This window comes from Pinus tabuliformis, chromosome 2_1 (genome assembly GCF_031772625.1).
Source record: "Pinus tabuliformis cultivar Carrire ecotype Pingquan chromosome 2_1, CPIR1, whole genome shotgun sequence".
Classification (NCBI taxonomy): Eukaryota; Viridiplantae; Streptophyta; class Pinopsida; order Pinales; family Pinaceae; genus Pinus; species Pinus tabuliformis.
Genome location: NC_142299.1, coordinates 373380148 through 373402337, shown reverse-complemented (window position 1 = coordinate 373402337; position 22190 = coordinate 373380148). Strand labels below are relative to the sequence as shown.

At 38.6% G+C, this 22190-nt stretch overlaps 1 protein-coding gene across 2 annotated transcripts in view; it reads left to right on the top strand.

Annotated features, from left to right (window-relative positions):
- Positions 1 to 1492: 1492 nt before the first annotated feature.
- Positions 1493 to 22190, top strand: part of LOC149200420 (uncharacterized) — a 114223-nt gene continuing 93525 nt past the window's right edge. Inside the window, exon 1 of one of the 2 annotated variants that reach the window (XM_089402732.1) lies at positions 1493 to 1709. The gene's annotated coding sequence lies outside the window, so the exon portion shown is untranslated. The remainder of the gene's footprint in view (positions 1710 to 22190) is intronic. The other variant, XM_089402731.1, reaches the window with a different exon arrangement.

The window sequence follows — 22190 nt, the reverse complement described above, 5'->3', positions numbered from 1 at the left end:
TACGCCTTAAAATGCCCTCATATTGCTTTGCGTTTACCCAAATCCACCTTCCTGTTTTGTCTGTTGAAGCAATTTTGACTTGAACCAAATGATTTATTTCCACAAAATCTGAAACTTCCTTGCTCTTTACTCCTTGGCTCTTCTGAGCATTTTCCATGTTCTGAACGTTTACTTATTTAGAAGTTAACTACCTCACTGCTTTGTGCTCACAAAACCTTGTTCACGCTCCCTGTCCACTGTGTTCAAAAAATCCTGTCCTCTGCTTGCCCACCTGTTCAGGCTGCCTGTTACCTGTAAACAGTAAAATGCCAAACCTGTTACCTTTTACCTGCACTGCTCTCTGAAATTCGGTTTTGTTTAAGCCGCTACCTGAAATCTCTATTCTCTGCACTCGCCCATGCTCCACGACCCATCTGCACTGCGCTCTGAAATTTGGTTCTGTTCAAGCCGCTGCCTGAAATAACTTCATCGAGACTACCCAAATTCTCATTGATACTACGGAGCTGAGAATATTTTTCGTTCAACGAAATGCCACCTTTCTCAATCAAATGGTTCATTTAATTATTGATCTCAATAAAACACTTCCCAAGAAAAAGGCAAGACTGTTTAAACACGGAGAAAGCAAGAAGGCAAACAACATGAGGCCATTAATGGTGGCTGCTTCTAGAATATCAGAAGTGTAGAAATGGTGACAACTACTGTTAATTCAATTCAAGTCTGGGCTGCACCCAGATTAATATTCAATGACAGATTCAAAGTTAGTTTCAAAAACAAGAAGCGTGACAATATGATACGCCACAATTATTTGACCTGGCTATCCAGCGAGCTCGGTATGACCCATTACAAATGTCATCAATGACATATATTTTAAAATGCTTAGCATTTGATTGTTAAATAAAATATTATTAGAAAATATGAGTGAAAAGAAAAATTTAATGTGACTTATAGAAAACTTGTTCTTTTATTTACTTAATTAAAATTTAATTTAATAAAATCTTAAATATTATTAAAAATGTGTTTCTGAATATTTAAATACTTAAATAAATCTACAATTCCAATAAAAAAATTATTATAAAAATATATATATATATATATTTTTAATATTATTTTTAGGAAAAAAATAATTTTAAATTTACCATTCCAAAAAATTTCTACTAATTTTGGGGTCTTTCCTGAAGATTTAGCATTCTGATTTAAGAAAGAGGTCAAATGACATCACGGATGATGATCATTTAGGCCAAACAGGCTCACTCTGATTTAAGAAAGAGGCCAAATGACATCACGGACTTAGGCAAAACAGACCAGGCAAAATGTAAAGTAGATTCATTTCACTCTGATCTAAAAAAGAGGCGAAATTACATCACGGGTGATCAATTTGGCAAAACAGTACAGGCGAAATGACATCAGAGGTGACGCAAACATCAAATATTTTATGGGAGAGTTTCGAAACAGTTTCATATCATTTTGACTTCGATAACATTGATGTGTGACGTGTTTAATGAAAAAGTCTTGAATATGGCCGTATTTATTCATCCCCATCATTAACTTTGCTTTAACTGGCAGATATCAATCCTTGTGCTTGACAAGTCAGGATCACAAAGAATCCATCAGAATTGGAGCTGTACGTGGTTGCTTGGAATCCTTATGCTCGACAAGCCATTTGAAGGATCACAGCCAATCAATCAGACTAGGAGGTTTATGTTGCTTGGGTTTGTACTTCTCTCCTTTGAAACTTTAGTACTTTCTATCAATTATTGTCGTTCAGCTGTGCTGTCTCTTGAATTTCTATTCTGTTACAGTTCACATGATAAGTTTATGTCAATTCTATTGATTTCTCCACAGTTATGAACACTAACCTATGTTGGGTATAAGTCCTGACATAGTGGATATGTAGTACAAAAATGTTATGTATGATGAACCCCTGGGAGATACCGTATGGATTTACGGTATAGTCCCTGTTATCCGTCATTGATATAATAATTTTGATTGCAAGTGTTGGTTCACTTGTTTTGTGGGATCTTCTTTCGTCTTTGTTTGCCTGTGGTTCTCTCTTTAGCCAGCTACTGGCTTCTCCACTCACATAATTTTGAATTTCTGCATCTATTGCCAAGGGGCATTGGTTATATGGTGGTAGACAGAGTGTTTTTAAGCTGTTGTCCAGGGTTCCATTCTCGCTGTGGTGTTTCCTAGCTGGGCGGCATGAGTTTCAAATGGAGGGAGCTGGGTGTAAATTCTGTTTTTCGAAACATATAAAAAAGACGTTCATATTAATTCCAATTCAGGAAGATATTTGCCATTGCATACGTGCTTAATAATAATCGCTTATTAATTCCAATTCAGGAAGATATTTGCCATTGCATACGTGCTTAATAATAATCGCTTTGTGACAAAACTTGCTAAGCACCTAGAAGCATTTTCAGTCGAGGCTCTAGACAATTTTTTTGGATTAAGTAACACACAGTTTTTTCTAAGAATGGCAGTGATGATTAACAGACTAAGAATAGGAATTTTTCTGTTGGGTTGATGCGGGGCAATGTAGTAGGCCCAGAAATCATCAATTTCCCTTGGCTTGCAACATTAAGAATTCTCCGATCTCACTATATTCTGATAGCCACAGACACATCAATCAAATTTTAAGCATCCATAGAATGGGAAATTTTACAACACCACCGACAATACTCTGATACCACAAATGATATAACCTGCTGCTTGCAGCGACAAAGATCAGAGGACCATTTTAATTGTTAGAATGAAGTATACACCAGGGAAGATCCATTTTAACTCTGGATTTATCAAGCACAGAGAGCTATGAAGAATAAATTGAAATATAAATCTATCCAGAGCTCAAATGATCTTGAGTTTATTGTCTTTTAACATATACGAATTTTCTTCTCAAGGGATTATTGATATCCCAATTTATATCTTTTGCACCATTATTGCCATAGCCAGTCCCATTTGACTCTTTTCACTCTTGGTGAATTTCCACAATCTGATTCTGATCCGGTGTAGAATAAATAATCTGATCCGTTGTAGCCATTTATTTTACGAGATCTTCCTTACTTTATCGATCAAAAGAGCCGTCACCATACAACCTCCTCTTCTCAAATTTGTCTTCACGCCCATCTTCCACCTCATATTTTTCAGTGTGTTCTTGCCACTGTTGCAAATATCTCTGATTTTTCCCAATATTTTCCTAGATTTTGAGGTGACCATTTCCAATATTTTTCGAGTTTTTCAGGTCCAAGTATGGTTGCTAATATATTGCAATAATTTCTGATATTTTTTGCGGATCTTTCTGATCAGTTTATTTTCAAACCCTTGATGATATATTCACTGACATGATATTTGCAACATTGGTTCTTGCACCATTTCATTTGTAGAAGATCCTTATCCTTTTCTTTGGTCCAAATATTGTCTAACTTTTCTCTGCATCATCTACATACAGGTCAGTAATTTCAAATAGTTTAACAATATCATCAAATTTGGAAACACCTACTTCCCATAGGCATCTCATCTTGTTGTGCCTTTCTTTGCCTCATTACTTCAATCTCGCAATCCTCATTATCTACCTTTGTTGCTGCAATTGCAAATTCTCTCTACTACAATCTCTTCACTACCTATTTCCTTGGTACCTCTATTTCTGTTTGTAAGAACTGCGTACAATTAAGTTATTAACTATCTTCACTATTTGCTACAACATTTCCATTTTCATCTTCGTTAAGGGAATCCTCTGCCCTTGATTTTTCCATATACTAGTGATCCTTGCCATAAATTCCTCTCTTCGGCATGACACTTAATCAAAGCTTCCTTTTTCTTTCGGCTACAACAAACCCTCCATACCTTCGGATTGTACTTCAACAAATTCTCTCTATTGTATAGGCATTATGCCTATCATGACTTCACCAATCTACAATGTTTTTTGTTTGTTTTGGTTTACTTCATTCATTTTTTCTTCATCTGCAATTTTATGGGGCCTGCAAACTGTTGTATGAAATTCTTCTTGCATGCTTCTTGTCTACCATTTTGCTCTCTTCTTCAAGTGCATCACTCTCTTGTTGGTAGTAAAGTTCCTCTTCAATGTCCAAATCTAATGGATCACCTGCTTCAGGCTTCAACCGACTCTCCTTCATGTGTTGCACCATTTCTTGGGTGCAAACTGATCTGCAATTGATCGGAGGTGAGGCTTAGAGAGCCTCATCTCTCAGCTGGATCTTCCAAAAACTCGACTCAGAAACAAGTGAATCAGGACACAATAATACACAATAAGGGAAAAAGACTCAAATATATTAACTTGTATTACCATGAGGCTTGCTAGCCTTTTTATAAAGATTACATTATTAGAATTTGCCTTCTTCCTAATGAGTTGCCAAAATGATTTGCATAGGAAAAAGCTAACTAACTAATTAGATATTCCTTTATGATTATGTCTTTTTAGGAAGAGATGTTTCCTTCTGCTTTATAAGTTGCCATTATGAGCCAGGCAGCTGGCTGCCCAATTCCTCCCGGTTTAGATGGAAAGCATCCCCTGCTTTCCGCCTCGCTGTTTAAGTGTGAAGCCATGACTAAAATGATTTTTGGATGCTGTTGGAGTTGATGTGATGTGATGTTAATTGTTGATGAAGTAGCAGGTGCCTATATTGCCTGGGGTGGAAGGGCACGTCTCCAAATGAACTTGAGCCGAATGCTATTGTGTTGACTGTTGATGAAGTAGCAGGTGCCTACATAGCTTGGGGTGGGAGGGCACATCTCCAAAGGAACACAAGCCGAATGCTGCTATGCTGAATGTTGACACCTAATCTTCATGATTGGGGGAATTTGTAAATAAATAAATCAGGAATGTAAACAGTCATCGGGAGATGAACTGAACAATCACTCCTAATGTATATAACAACAACCTACCTATGGAATAATCAGACGAATCAGTTTTTTCTGCCTTTGGAGAGTTACTGCCTGGCCTGACATGGTATCAGAGCCAGTTCTAAAAATAGTTGTAACTCCCTTCATCTCTGCCACTGCCTCTGTCCTGAGCGCTGCCACTGCCTCTGTCCTGAAATAGTCTGCCACTGCCTCAGTCCTGAGCGCTGCTCTGCCTCTGTCGATGGCCTGACATGCCCAGAGATGCGTTGGTGCCTCTATGCAGACCTGTCCAAGCTCATTTCGCTCTCACGTGACCGAGTTGCGAATTCTCTCATACACACAATGCCTTGAACCATGGTGACTTGTAAATTCCTTAGAACTTACACATGATTGCTTCAAGCATTTGTATATTCCAGATTCTGAGTACGCGGGCTTAAATGTGAAGTCAAGGTATAATCGTCCGCATCGTAGATAGTACTTCATTTAATTTAATTTCTTTGACGTATTGGTGAAGGCTTTTCGGAAAGAGAGCATAGCTATCGCCAGTGGAAGTGGGAGTTCCAGAACGGAGAAGCCTCCTTGTACGCCGCTGAAAACTGGACAGAATCCTTTCTTTCCCATGTGGGCTGCAACGCAAATTTTGAAAGTTTAAATAAATTCTCAGTGCTGACGGCAAGGTCACAACGTTTTGAATGTGCAGTCGTATTAAAGCTTGAATATTAATGCGCAGTCGTATTAACGTTTGAATGTTGAATGCGCAGTGGTATTATCGTTTTATGTTTTGAATGCGTTTGAATTATTGGACGCTGTTTAACGCTATCCCATTGAACTGTGGCTTGAATGATATATATATTGACCAACATATATATATATTGACCAGCATATGTTTTGAATGCGCTATCCCATTGAACTGTGGCTTGAATGATATATATATTGATCAGCATATATATATATATATATTGACCAGCATATGTTTTGAATGCGCTGTCCCATTGAACTGTGGCTTGAATGATATATATATTGACCAACATATATATATATATATATATATATTGACCAGCATATGTTTTGAATGCGCTGTCCCATTGAACTGTGGCTTGAATGATATATATATTGACCAGCATATGTTTTGAATGCGTTGTCCCATTGAACTGTGGCTTGAATGATATATATATTGACCAACATATATATATATTGAATAGTTTGTAGAATGTGTTTTTGTAGAATGGAATATGGTGGATATATTATATGAGGATCCTTGGAGGGATTTGAAGAAACAGTACATAAAAGTATTTGAAATCTTTTTTCCCTTTTGAGTACAATTTCACTGTATATCAGCAGAAGAATTTTTTCTATCAGCAGAAGTTTTTTTTTACAGAATGCATTCAATCATCTCTATGGTAGGAATAGTTCTCACTGGCAAGGAGAACTATCCTGAATGGTCCCGGATGATAAAACACACCCTCATCTTCAATGAGTTGTGGAAAGGAGTGTGTGTCGGAGAAGGAGACAATGACCCAGTACAGCCTACCTCAGAGAAAGAACTTGTCATTTGGGAAAACAAGAACAACAAAGCTTATGCATTAATCGCAACATCTGTAAATGAAGAGGTGAGTCGCCATATTTCATCATATTCAACTGCCTTTGAAGCTTTACAAAAGCTGAAAGAACTCTATGACTCACATTCTGCACTGGAAGTTGTTCAGCTCATGATTAAACTCTTCACTCTTGAACTGAAAAATAATGATCCTCTTGCTCTTGCATCTGAAGTAAAGTCTATAATGCATGATATCAAATCCACTAAGGTTGAATTGGATATTCCTCTTATTGCTTTTCTCAAGGCACTTTATCCTACCTACTCCAATTATCTTGAGTCTTTACAAGCAAATGGAAATCTTAAAGATATAACCTTTGACTCTCTTGTGAAAAAGTTTGCTGAAAGAGAGAAAGCCTTTGGAAAGAAGACAGCGCCTGAATCTTCTGAAGAGACTGTGTGCCTTGCTCATAAAGAAAAGCATCCTGCTCAAGATTCTACAAGAGGAAGAGGTGGACGAAGAGGAAGAGGAAGATACTTCAGAGGCAGGGGGGGCAGACATTCTCAAGGAGAAAAGGCAGATCTGCATTGCATTCGCTGCAAACGAAATGGATCACATGATGCTTCTACATGCAAGCTACCATGGGACAAAATTGAGCAGAAAAGAAACCAGCAGAAAGGTAAAACTGATGATACAGACAAAGGTAAAGCACCTGAATCCGCTCACTATATTGAGGCACAATGTAACATTGGAGTAAATGAAGATTTGTTTAATGCTTCACTTGCTTCTTCGAAAAATGATTGGTTGCTTGATTTAGGAGCAACCTGTCATATGACTCATAGAAAAGATTTTTTTGAAGATTTCACTGACAATGTTGATGGAGCAGTATACTTTGCAGATCAGTCAAAAATCAAGCCATCAGGGCTTGGCACAATCAGGCTTAAACTGCCTGGTCTTCCAGACTTTCTTCTGGATCATGTTCTATATCTCCCACAACTCAAGAGAAACTTGCTGTCCTTGGTCCACATCCGCCAGCAAGGTCACTCCATTCATATGTTTGATGGAAAGCTTGAGGTAAGAAAAGCATCTGACCACTCACTTGTCATGAGGGGAATAGAAGAAGAAAGACTTCTCAAACTGCAAGGAACCTCTGCTCATGCACAACATTTCTCATATATTTCTCATCATGAAGAAGGTACACTTCCATCAAGTTTATTATGGCATGCTAGATTTGGACATTTAAACTATGACAGTCTCGGCTTATTGAAGAAAAATGGTGTTGCTGGTTTGCCTACAATTCCTAGGAAACATAAGCAATGTGATGCTTGCATTCTAGGTTAGCATCGCAAACAGTCTTTTCATGATTCACATTCAAGAGCACATAGGAAGCTTGAACTCATTCATTCAGATTTATGTGGTCCAATGCCTGTTCCTTCTGCAAATGGAAATAAATATATCATGACATTTATTGATGATTACACCAGAATGTGTTGGGTTTATTTATTGAAGAACAAATCTGATGCTTTTCAAACATTCAAGAATTTTCATAAATGGATTGAAAATGATGCACAATCTCGTATTGGGTCTATTCGCACTGATAATAGAAAAGAATATACATCAAATGAATTTCAACACTATCTTCGCCAACATGGGATCAAACATCAAACAACTGTGCCTTATAATCCCCAACAGAATGGTGTAGCTGAAAGAATGAATAGAACAATCTTGAATATGGTACGATCCATGCTTCTCTTCAAAAATGTAAAGATAATGTTTTGGGCTGATGCTGTTCTATGTGCTGCATATATAAAGAATAGATGTCCATCTAATGCTATAAGAAACAAGACTCCTTATGAATTGTGGTATGGACATGTTCCTTCGGTAAAACATCTCAGGGCCTTTGGTTCCACCTGTTATGCTTTGATACCAAAGGTACATAGAAACAAACTTGGTGCTAGAAGTCGTAAGTGTATCTTCCTGGGGTATTCAAACACCTCTAAAGCATACCGCCTCTATGATGAAGTAAATAAAAAGTTTGTTGTATCTAGCCTCTATGATGAAGTAAATAAAAAGTTTGTTGTATCTAGAGATGTCATTTTTCTTGAATCATCCAAATCTGACAATGTCGTTGAGCGGCAACTTGATTGCTTGGATAGATTCGCAACAACGAAATCATTTCAAGAATTTGATAATCAGATTCCGCATCTTGAAGGGGGGATTCCTATACTAGAACAACATGTGGAATCTTCTTTTGAAGAACAATCTCCTCTGCATGAAACTCCAACAACGGATGATGCTTTAAGTGATGTAATTGATAGAATTGGGAGACTCAATCTTGATTCAGTCCCAACTCAATCAACAGAGCAACCTGGACCATCTCAGAAAGGTCCCCCAAAGTGGCTGACAAAGACACTTGAAAGTGTTCATCCTGATGAAATTGGAAAAACAGGAACCAGAAATTCAAACCGACAAAATGGAGGTGATGTAGATGACTCTAATTCACCTGTTGATATGGATGTTGCTTATGATTGTGAATTGAACTTGTCTACAGATTTTGAACCAACTTCCTTCAAAGAAGCTGCTTCTCATGATGAATGGAAAGAAGCGATGCAAAAGGAGTATGATGCCCTCATAAAGAATGGCACTTGGAAGCTGGTTGATCCTCCATTTGGAACCAAACCAATTGGCTGCAAGTGGGTCTACAAGAACAAGTACAAAGCTGATGGCTCACTTGACAAGCACAAAGCTAGGCTTGTGGCAAAAGGTTTTGCACAGAAGGAAGGGGTCGATTATGAGGAAACTTTTGCCCCCACAGCAAAATGGGCCACCATCCGGACACTCTTTGCACTAGCAGCTCAGAACGGTTGGAAAGTCCATCAAATGGATGTAAAAACTGCATTCTTGAATGGAGATCTAAAAGAGAATGTTTTTATGTCCCAGCCTGAAGGATTTGCTGTGAAAGGACATGAACATAAAGTATGCAAACTTGTGAAGTCCTTGTATGGCCTCAAACAAGCACCGCGAGCCTGGTATGAAAAACTAACTGAGCATCTTCTGAAACTCAACTTCAATCATTTTGATCTTGATGATGCAACTTTATTTGTCAAGAAAGTTGGCAAAACAGTTGTGTATCTTGTAGTATATGTAGATGATCTTTTAATGACAGGGAACAATGAAAGCTACATTGCATCCATAAAGAAGGAATTGGGGAAAAGCTTTGAAATGACTGATTTGGGCTATGTTCATTACTATCTTGGCATTGAAGTAACCCAACATCCAAAATCCATATTTCTTTCTCAAAAGAAATACATTGGAGATTTGTTAAACAGATTTGGCATGACAGAGTGCAATCCTCTTTCTACTCCAATGCAACAAAACTTAAAGCTCACATCTATTGAAGGAAAGGAATTTGAGGATGCAACGAAGTATAGACAGCTTGTAGGAAGTCTCATCTACTTCACTACTACCAGACCAGACATTTCATTTACTGTTGGAATCCTCTCCAGGTTCATGCAAAAGCCTTGTGAGGGACATTGGTCTGCTGCAAAAAGAGTTCTAAGGTACTTGAAGGGAACTCAAGACCTTGGAATCAAGTATACACAGGTGGACGACTTCAGCTTGATTGGATACTCTGATTCAGACTTCGATGGAGACAAAGAAACTGGGGTATCTACTTCAGGATATGCTATGAGTCTTGGATGAGGAGCTGTCTCCTGGAGATCACGCAAACAATCAGTTCCAGCAGATTCCACAACAGAAGCAGAATACGTGGCAGTAGTTGAAGCAATGAAAGAAATTGTGTGGCTTAGGAAAATTCTTGAAGATTTGCAGGTAAAACAAGTACAATCAACTCCACTCATGATTGATAACACCTCTGCAATAAAGTTGGCCAAGAATCCAAAGTTCCATGATCGAACAAAGCATATCAATACTAAATATCATCTGATTCGACATCATGTTGAGGCCAAAACAATCCATCTCCGTCATTGTTCCACAAATGAGCAAATTGCAGACATCTTCACTAAAGCACTTGGAAAGGAAAAGCTTGAACGATTCAGAATGATGCTTGGACTCACCAACATCCCTTCAGATTAAGGGGGGGAATGTTGACAACTAATCTTCATGATTAGGGGAATTTGTAAATAAATAAATCAGGAATGTGAACAGTGATCGGGAGATGAACTGAACAATCACTCCTAATGTATATAACAACAACCTACCTATGGAATAATCAGACGAATCAGTTTTTTCTGCCTTTGGAGAGTTACTGCCTGGCCTGACACTGAATGTGAAGCAGTTGCCTACTAAAGCGGGGTGGGAGGACACATCTCCAAAGGGAACCCGCTCCAAATGTTGCTCCTGATATAAAAACTCATGGATTTTGGGTGGGGAACGGAACCAAGCCACACCAGAGATATACCTAAACTTCGAATATGTTGCAGACTTTAACAAAAGTGGCCATGGGTTCTGTAGATGTTGTGATGAGGCAGAGGAACTATGACAAAAAAAAAGAGTAGATGGGCCTTAGCTATGTGTGTTTCTTTTGTGTGGTGGCAATCTGTTGAATAGTTGAGAGGAAGTGACCACGAAGCCCTCCAAAATGTGATTAACAAACTGACATATGTGGGAAACATTTGAGCAAAAAAAGGTGAGAACTAAATGACAAACATTGGTAGTGGTATACGTAGAAAATGGAGGTAGAGAAAGGCTGCAGTAAAAATAACATAATCGTGAGGTAAGTGAGGAAATGCAGGATGAGAGGTGGTACGAAAAAAAAGACAGGATAGGAGACCGAAGATGGGTAAAGAGATAGAAGATGGAAATGCAGCTGTGTGATGAAAAAGATAAATACTAAGAAAGAAAGTGAATGTAGAATGGCTGGAAAATAAGAAACTGTAGCAGCTAGAAAATAGGGAGGATGCTAGTAGCAAAAATTTTAGAGCAGAGAAAAAAAAATTAAGTAAAGGAGCATTAAAAAAAAATTAGATCAGGCCTCAAGGAGCGACTTGCTCTGATACCACAAACCTACTTGCATCATCATCTCTTCAACAATAACAACTTTCTAGTCTTCCTTTACCATCATAGCACGTCCATTTTCTTGGACACATCCAAATTTTACTGGAGTGTTGACTCTTTGGTCTTGGATTTCTGACTTGACAATATTATGACATAGGGCAACACAGTAGGCCCATAACTCATCAATTTCCAACAGCATACATCATGCTATCAACAATGATAATATAGGAGCGAGCAATGATTCATTTTAAAATCAACTTCACAATAAATAGATTAAAAGTAGAGAAGGTATTCCTTATAACCAACAACCCCAACCCATCCAAACCTCCAGACTTTCTCCTAATTTATTCCAATCAGAAATCAGCTACCTATAGTTAATGGCGACAATTTTTCTAGCTTGAAATTTTTTAATTTTATACTCTAGTTTTCCATTACAACATCCAGTTCTAAGTTATTTGAGTGTAGTGAGTTTCCATTGTTATCCCAATCTATCTTTACTACAGTTATAAAAATAGTTATCTAATCCTATCTTATCTCTATGCCAATGGTTATCCACAGTTTGTTAAGTGTGCCCTTGCAAATTTGTAAATGTGTGCATATGCAACTTGTTTTCACTCCTAGATCTTTCTCCCATTGTGGAACGAATTTGAGCGGCCCTGTTCAAGGACATTTGCAACATTTCATCTTCTTTTTTCCTGTTCCAAGCTTTGAAATAATATATGTTTTCCCTTATCAATCCTAAATTATTTTTCTTTCCTATCTTAATTCCCCTTTGTGAAAATTCCAATATGGAATCCTATTGCAACAACTAGAAATTATTCTCCTAATTGTTAATTTTATTTAACAAATTATTTGCAGTTTGCTTCGGCAAATACTGAATAAATCACACTGCAACCTTCACAAATAAAAATTGCGGAAAATAAATAGTGTTGGAAACTGAGAAATGCTAGCACACACACATAAAATATGAGACAATTATTTTTGGATAAATGTCCCCGGAAAATCCCAACTTGGGAAAACCGGTGCAGCAGTGAGGGTTTTTATGACTACAATCTGGATGCCTGAAACTGGCAATCCACAACAAGAAAATCTAGGCAAAATTATTGAAGGGAATTACCCTTCCTCCACAAGCAATCTTGGCACAACCTGCCTATAGAGAACTCGACCTCCTAAAGCCTCTGCGTTGTCTCTATGACATCAAGCCTTTGAATGGTCTCTGAGGAAGTCGTTCTTCCTTTTGCTGTTGAGGAAATCATCTCTCCGACCCTCTGGAACCTCTGCTTGGCCACTGAATCGAGAATGATTTTTCTCCTCAACAAATCGAACTGCCCTCTCTGAAGCAATTGCGCAGTCCTCTACGCTCCCTTACTAGGAAAACTCGGCCCTCTTGCTGCTGTCTCTCTGGGTCTGGAAAACTTCCTCCGGATCATTGTCCCTACCCCTCACTCACTGCTTCGATCTTTGGCTCTATTCAACAACTGATTACTGCTACTCAGGAAATTGATCTACCAAGGAAATCAAACTGCTCAAGTGTCTTCTCCACCACCACATCAATCTCTTCTTATAATCCACTGTTGGAGCACCAACAACCAAGGTTAAAACTTAATCAATGGCTAGGATCATCTCTGGATCGATCCATGTGAGTTTCTAGATGATTCTCACCTTATTTCAATTAATATTGATTAATTAACCATATTTCCTAAGTCTAGACTTAGGAAATATTTAAAAAACGGTTAATAATCTAATTGAGACACTTCTAAGTGGAATTTCCAGAAACGATTTTTGGGTTTTGCAGATGTCACGTATTCTAGCCTCTCCACCAAATTTCGTGGATAGAACACATCCGCACTCCGTCTTAGCGAGGAATTGCTCTAGTGTTGCACACCCTGCAACAACACTTTGTCTTTGTATCATCTCCTATCACGTTGCTGGTGTCTCGCTATTGCTGCCCACCAACCACTGCACAACTTTGACATACCCTTCATTTGTGCTTCTGCTGACACTGCCACACTGTTGCCAACGCTGCATCTGCACTGCAACTCCCTCTCGTCTGTTGTTGTTGTAACTGCAACATCTACAACTGAAAAACATCCAAAATACTGAATCAACTATGTTCAGTATGATGCATTTGTCTCCTGAGTCTCTGACTGCTACTAGCATCTGCATTGTCACTAAAGCATCTGCGCTGCTGCCAAGTCTGCACTGAGCCACCTGTTCTGCTGTCAACACTGCACTACTCTCCCCAACCTATGACTGCGACTAGTCTGCAGCTGTCACTCTAGTACTGACTGCATCAACTGTCATTGATCCATCCTGTTACTGAATACTGTGGGTCCCTGTAGCCAGGTAATGATCCATGAGGTGGACTCCTCAAGGACCTTGCACAATCTCTATAGTTCTCTGGGACTACAGTACTAAATCTCCCCACCTCACTCCTGGAGGTATATTTGAGAACATCGCGAAGTCTTCCTCCAACTTGGAGGACAACCTATCGATCTTTGTTGAAGCTGCCTGCTGGTCCTGCTTCTCCTCCTTGTCCTTCTTCCTAAGATGACACTGGGTACTGTAGCCACCAAGCTCACCACATCTCAAGCATTTGACCTTTGACAGGTCCTTCTTCTTTCTCTGCTCCCCTGCCCTTGACTGGGACCCTTTGATGCGAGGGCCACATTCTCCTCCTCCTTCACCACCTTCGATCTGCTACTACTGTTGCCACTGATGGAACTCTTTAACAGAGCTCGTCTCAACTCCTCCTGTTGCAAATCGGCCCACATTTTGTCCACTCGGGTAGCCTATCTCTGCCCAATATGCTTTGGACACAGACCTGCCAATCCTCTGAGACACTATTGAGGGCCAATTGCACTAGCTTCATGGGTTGAGGCGCTGCCCCAATAGCTGACAGTTGGTCTCGCACCTCCTGAATCCTGGTAAGGAAGGGATCTATGCCTTCTCCCTTCTGCATCCAGATGCATCTCAACTTCTCCTCAAGAAACATCTTCCGTTGCTCGGAAGTTCCTTGGTATAACGTGGAGAGAGCATCCCACATCTGTTTGGAAGTATCTTTGCCAGCTATATGTGAGACTATATGATCCCTCACTCCATCTAGGATCAACCGCTTCGCTCACACCATCTCCTTCTTGTATTCTTTCTACTGTTCGTTATCCTGGGGAACTGCCACTACATTATCAATGTAGGCTTTCAGGCCATATTCATGTAGAAGGAAGGACATCCTAGCCTTTCAGATGACATAGTTGGAAGCTCCATCCAACCTATCCTGGTCTCTAAGCCCTGCGGTGACCATCTCTGAAAATGTTTAAAAATCCCTCTTTCCTTCTGCTTTGCTACTTGCACTCTTTTTTGGAGCGAGAAGATTTGCTCACAAATACTACCAATCTGGAAAGAAAAATCAAACTTCTGAGACTCGAAGTTCCTTGAGGAAAGTTTTCCCTCTATTGTGTGTGCTTATCTCTTCCACCCCACGCTGGTTTTGCTCTAGCAAACTGCTGCAAAAACCCTTGCGTCGAACCAGAAATCTGCCCAACGAAAAAAATCTGAGCTACTCCCTCTGCCTCTGGAATCACTCGATCCGGAAAATTGATTTTTCTGCCTATCTGCTCAGAAAAATTGAACTTCCTAAAGCAACTTGGACTGCCTGGCAAAGGATTGTGCAGCTCCTGGGAATTTCGACTTGCTGCTCTTACTGAACAACGAAATTCCTTCTTTTGCCTTTGAGCTCCTCAGCTGATCAAATGCGCTTTGATACCATGTGAAAATTCCAATATGGAATCCTATTGCAGCAATTGGAAATTATTCTCCTAATTGTTAATTTTATTTAACAATTTATTTGCAGTTTGCTATGGCAAATATTGAAAAAATCACACTGCAACCTTCACAAATAAAAAATGCAGAAAATAAATAGCGTTGGAACTGAGAAATGCTAGCACACACACATAAAATATGAGACAATTATTTTTGGACAAATGTCCTCGGAAAAACCCAACTTGGGAAAACCGGTGCAACAATGAGGGATTTTATTATTATGCAGCAATGAAAATATGAGTACAATCTGGATGCCTAAAACTGGCAATCCACAACAAGAAAATCTGGTCAAAATTATTGAAGGGAATTACCCTTCCTCCACAAGCAATCCCGACACAACCTATCTACAGAGAGCTCGACCTCCTGTAGCCTCTGCGCTGCACTGCATAGTCTCTAGGACGTCAAGCCTCTGTGTCAGCCTTTGCGCTGCACAACACAGTCTCTATGACGTCAAGCCTCTGACTGGTCTCTAATGAAGTCGTTCTGCCTTCTGTTGCTGAGGAAATTGTCTCTCTGGCCCTCTGGAACCTCTACTCGACAACTGGAACTGAGAACAAATTTTCTCCTCAACAAATCGAACTGCCCTCTCTGAAGCAACTGTGCATTCCTCTGCGTTGCCTTATTGGGAAAACTCGCCCCTCTTGCTGTTGCCTCTTTGGATCTAGAAAACTTCCTCTGGATCACTGTTCCTGCCCCTCCCTCACTCATTGCTTTGATCTCTGGCTCTCTCCGGCAACTGACTGCTGCTACTCAGGAAATCAATCTGCCAAGGAAATCGAACTGCTCAAGTGTCTTCTCCATCACCACATCAATCTCTTCTTATAATCCACTATTGGAGCACCAACGACCAAGATTAAAACTTAATCAATGGCTAGGATAATCTCTAGATCGATCCATGTGAGTTTCTAGATGATTCTCACCTTATCTCAATTAATATTGATTAATTAACCATATTCCCTAAGTTTAGACTTAGGAAATATTTAAAAAATGGTTAATAATCTAATTGAGACACTTCTAGGTGGAATTTCCAGAAATGATTTCTGGGTTTTGGAGATCTCATGTATTCTAGCCTCTCCACCAAATTTTGTGGCTAGAACACATCTGATGCTACAAAAAATAACATCCTTGTTGCATTAAATCTGACAACCAGATTAGGGGAAGATCTTATTCCCATGACTATCTCCATGAAGTTCTTCCCAATTATCGTCATCTTCACTCCTAGTTCAGCATATTGTCTTGGACTGCAATTTTTTTTTGACATCTACAAATTTTCTCTTAAGGAATTATTGACAACCCAATTTTTATCCTTTGCACCTTTTCATCTAAGGCCAATAACAAATATCTAATCCTATCTGATTTTCATTCAGCCTATTTATTCATAGATTGCTAAGTGTGCTCTCGCAACTTATTTACTACATGTAGCTTATTTTCACTGGCTAAATGTGCTCCTGCATCATGCGCTATGGTCTAGTAGGAAGTTGGAGCTCTTACAACAATGATGACTTAACTTGAAAACCTACCAAGCTTGCTTCTCGTGCTAAGACAGCCTTGTTATATGTGGATGATGCTGAGAGAAAGTCCTTAGTTACTTTTACAGGATAGACATCACTAAGTCATGGCTTGTAGCAAAGGCAACTTAAGTTTAAAGTAGATCTTGTATGAAGTGTTTTAAAAAGGGGAAGGGGTAGGTTTAATCTTTCTATCCACCCATAAAGAATTATTTTTCCCCATCAAGGTTGTCATTGTTGAGAGAATTTTTTTCTATGGCTGTACTTGAAATGGTGTTTAGATTTTAACAGACAATTGAAATTACACTTTGACCAATTCTATGCATAATTGTGAAACCCAAGACCAATGGTTTAAGTTTTCCTTTACAACATTAGACTGAACAGTGAATAGTATTATATTGCTCTTGAAGCTTGAAAGGAGGCAGTACTTCACAGCTTTGGAAATAATATAATAAAACTTTTGTAGAAATTGGGACCCCAATGGTATGACAAATTATGTGAACAGCTATAAAATTTGGAAAGAAAAGGGATAAATAGTGCAATGGTATAACAGATTAAGCGAGCAACTATCAAATTTTGAAAGCAAAAGGGGAAATAGTGATTGGATTCAGATTGGATACAATTTTTATTTGGTGAGAAAGCTGCTCACAACTTGGTCAGAATATCTTAAAAATGTGGAATCACGTCAGAATAAAGAATTTATTTGGAGCCTGTACATGTGGGATTGGACAGACCTAACATTTGGGGAACTCCAAAGCATCATCATTGTGTATTACTATATTCTGTGAAATTTGTTTGGAGAATTTGGAAGAAAGTTGTGATGAGAAGTCTTCATGCCCCATTAAAGAGTGCAAAAGGAGAAAATGGGACAAAGAAATATGCATTTTGGTGGCAGCTGAAAAGTTAGGACCATAGGATGCATTGACAATGAGCCCTGGGGATTTTCCCAAAGACTAATGCTTACAAACAGATTGCCTTAAGCACCTGAAATTAATTATAAAGATCAAATCATGAAACAATGTACTCCCAATAATGCAATTAATGAGAAAGTATATTACTAGCATGAGTGCCCGTAGTTTACACCCATAGCAAGATCCTTATATTTGGCAAATAGGAGGTATCACGGAGTTACTAGATGGAGAATACCCTGCAAAATGACAAAGAACAGTTTGTGGCAGGTAGTAAAGATGGTAATGGGAAGTGATTCATGACCTTAGAGCAGTAATTCATGACTCGCTTCCCATCCTTGTCCATCTAAATGATGCCCTTTTCCATGGGGTTGGGTCGCTTGATATCTCTATTGCCTATACTGCAATGGCACAATCAGGTCATTGCCGGTCACAACTTATGATGTGATGGGGTTTCGAGTGTTAGTTTTCTATCTGGTATAGCTTGGACTATGTTCTAGCTATGGTTCCTTTCTCTTCCAACAGAGTAGACAACATCCGTAGTATTTTCTCCTTTTAGCAATTCTTTGTAGTATTTAAGAGGGTGTAGGGGCATTTGTGGAGGAGAGATAGATAGAGGGTGCATGCATGTGCTATCCTTGGTCCAGCTACAATTTAGATGCTTTTCTATGTTTAGTAGTTTAATTCCATTTCTATGTTATTATTTAGTAAGTAGTTACATGCATATTTAGTTAGAAGGCACAATTCATAGACTAGGTGCTCATGCATGTGGATTTTTACTCTTAGTTAGGGTGTAGATCTCTAGGAGGATGGATGTTTGCATGGCTCATTTCATCTTTAATAGAGGCACACTTCACTTGGATCATCTATTTATGCACTGAAGGCACATTATGGTTAAGGGATGATACTTCATTCTATTGAAGTGTTAGGTACAAATGCTAATGGAGGAGTATGATCTTTGGGATTTCATGGAGACCAAGGTTATAGAGCTTATTGATCTTGTGTCAGCAATTGTATGACTACATTTAGTCCTATATATGAAGATAGATTGGAAGGTCCCTCCAACTTCATTCTATGGAAGTGTCATGTATAGATGTTATTGGAGGAGTATGATCTTTGGGATTTCACGGAAACAAAGGTTGTACCATTGTAGAGCTCATTGATCTTGTGCAATGGGTAGGATATAAAAAGATGGTCAAGACAAAGCAAGTCACCCTCACCTCCGTGAAGGACCACTTGATCCTTCACATCACCAGGAAGACCATGGGTAAGGAAATGTTTGATGCATTAGTCACTCCATATCAGAGTGAGAAGATCAACTAAAACATTCTTCTAAGGAATAAGCTTAGAGCTGTATGGATGAGCAAGATGAATACCATATCCAATTATTTAGTGAAGATTATTGCATTCCATGATCAACTTGTAGTAGTTGAAGAAGAGGTCAAAAATGAAGAGTATATACCTAAGATGCATGAAACCATACCCTGGGGGGCATACCACATATTAAAATGCAGAAACATGTTTGGTATGGTCTTGAAATGCATGCAGTATGACCTAAAGCACATTCCATGTTTTGAAAATGAATTTCTTATGGCCTGAAATGTGTTTCAAGGCTATTCCACGGGTTCATATAGAACATTTCCAAAATGGTTTTGGGCATTTTTTATTGGTATCTAACAGAAGTGTTGGTAATTATGTTGAAGAAAGTGTAACTAGGTTCGGTCTTCATAAATGTAATTTTGATCTTTGTACTTGTAAAAGAAAAGAAATATTATTTTTGTAAAATTATAAAATGAGTTTCTTGCTCATTACATAGGTCCAGCACATGTTGAAGTGCTATAGGAAAGTCAAAGAGTCAAAGAGCTCTTCTTGAGCATATATGTAATGTATATGAGTCAACCTAGAGTCTAGATCAGCCCTCCAAGACAAGCACAATCCTCTTGAAGAAGGCAGCAAGCTAAACGATGTAAAACACAGTCATGTCGGCCTGCAAATGAATATAAATGTCAAGTCGGCTCAAAAAGGAGACACATCGGTTCATTGACACGTTGGCTAATTATGGAGGACTAACCACTATATATACCCAGTTAGGGTCAGCGCAAAAGTGCAGAAAAAACTTGGATTCTCTGTAATTTTTGGATGGTACAGCAAGGACAGAATCTTGGATTACTCTGTGACTTTGGATGGTACAGCAAGGACAGAATCTCAGATTACTCTGTGACTTCGGATGGTACAGTGAGGTGCAGTCTCGGTGATAATTACAGTGAAGTCCTCACATATATCTCTGCAGTCTCGGCCTAGTTACAGGGTCACAGTGATACAGTCTCGGCATAGTTATGACAAATCTCAGTGCAAGGAAAACATGGTTACAGTCTCGGTTAAGATCACAGTAATAGTCTCAGCATTCATGTTAGAGGAAGGATCTCGGTGAAGCATATATCATAGACACAGTCATGTCCTCGGCATCACTGTAATCATGATATCAGTCATGATCCTAATGAAGATGAAGACTTCGGTACAACTGTCATACATATATACCTCTAAATGGAGATCTCATTGGTGTGATAAAGTTCTCGGTGAAGGTGAAGCATTGGTGCAACAAGATCTCAATGAAGGAACAGTCATGATGCAGCAGTGATGAAGATCTTGATGATGGAGCAATCATGGTGCAGCAGGAATGAATATCTCAGTGGTGCAGTAGTGATGGCCTCAATGGTGTAGCAATGATGATGATCTCAGCAGTGACAAAGAAGAGGATTGGTGTCTTGGTCTTGGAGTGGCATAATAGGTCAAGGGTCGTGGTCTTGGTATTTGTCAATTGGAATCTCTATAAGAAGAATTTTGTGCAGGTTTTCCTCTCCAAGAGGGAGAGGTTTTGGCCCTGGCAGAAAGCCAACATCGTGTGTTCTTGTCTCTTTGTTTTGGTAGCTATTTGATGAACTAAGAAGACACTCTAATAATAATAACAAGTGAAGATTGTGCTAAGAAGTAAAGTTGAATACCTCACAAATAGTTATCATGCAAGAAGAATCTCATTAACTCTAACTACCCTAGATTCTTCAACAAATTACTGGTAATTTTAATTCTTAAAATAAAAGTTTTCATTTTCCTTTATCTTTCCTTTTCTATCCCTTGCTTAAATTTTTAACATTATTATTAATTATTTCAATATGTTTGAGAGTGATTCCAATCTCATTGGATTTGATATGGAGAAAGTAGGACTTCATATCCTATTAAAAATTCAACAAAATTAACAATTTTTAGGATTGGGAATAGTGGAGCATTTCCATTGGATCCTATAATGTATGAGGGTATGGGATTTGATTGATTGATATTTTTATCAATAGCACCAAGCCCTCCATGTACCCTAATCTTTGGCAGTGTTGATTGCCGAACTCCTCTATCATGGCCTTATAAAAAATGTATCCTTCAAATCGCTACGAAGACCATTGATAAGGAAATGTTTGATGCATTAGTCACTCTATATCAAAGTGAGAACATTAACAAGAAGATGCTTCTTAGGAATAAGCTTAGAGCCATACAAATGAGCAAGATAGATACTATAGCCAATTACTTAGTCACAATTATAGCACTACATGATGAACTTGTAGTAGTTGAAGAAGACATCAAGGTTGAAGTAAGCTTCATAGGAATAACTTTAGAGCCATACAAATGAGAAATATAGGTATTGTAGCCAATTACTTAATAACAATTATTGCAGTCCATGATAAGCTTGCACTAGTTGAAGAAGACATGAAGGTTGAAGAGTAAATATCTGAGTTGTAGGAAACATGTCGTGGGGGGTTGTACCACATACAAAAATGGGTTGTTTCAGGGTTGTTCCATGGGTTTGTATTATTATTTTTTGGAGTAGCAACGGACAAGTGTTTTAGTCTCTATGGTGTCTAAGAGGCTAAGGAACATGAGGTCTCCAAAACCCTAAAAAGGTTTCGCGAGAAAAGCCTTAGAAACACCTCAGTTAGATTAACTGACCAATAAATAAATATTTCCTAAGTATAACATAGGAAAATTTGTTAATTAATTCAGATTAATTGAGGGAAATCAATTTTTCTCTAGAGACTTCGGTAAAAGTGAGTTGACGAAGTCAAGATGATCTTAGCCATCGATTGGGATGTGATCATGGCCATTGGTTGCCCAACAGAAGATTATGAAAGTAGGGTCGATAGAGTTGGAGAAGATATTGAAGAGAGTTGAGCAGTTTGACTACCCAGTTGCAATGATTCAGCAAAGGCGCAGTTGAAGCTAGGGAGATATAAGCAACGAGGTATTTAGTAGTGAGAATTTCCGGAGAAATTTTTAGGGGGGTTCTAGTGTTCCGATTCAGGAAAGGAGGCTATATTCAAATAGTGCGTGTTATCTTTTGTAGCATAAGATGTGTTCTAGCCTTGAAATTTTGTGGAGAGGCTAAAATATATGAGATCTCCAAAACCTAGAAATCATTTCTGGAAATTCTGCCTAGAAATGACTTAATTAGATTATTAGCCAGTTTTTAAATATTTCTTAAGTATTGTAAAATGAAAGAAAAA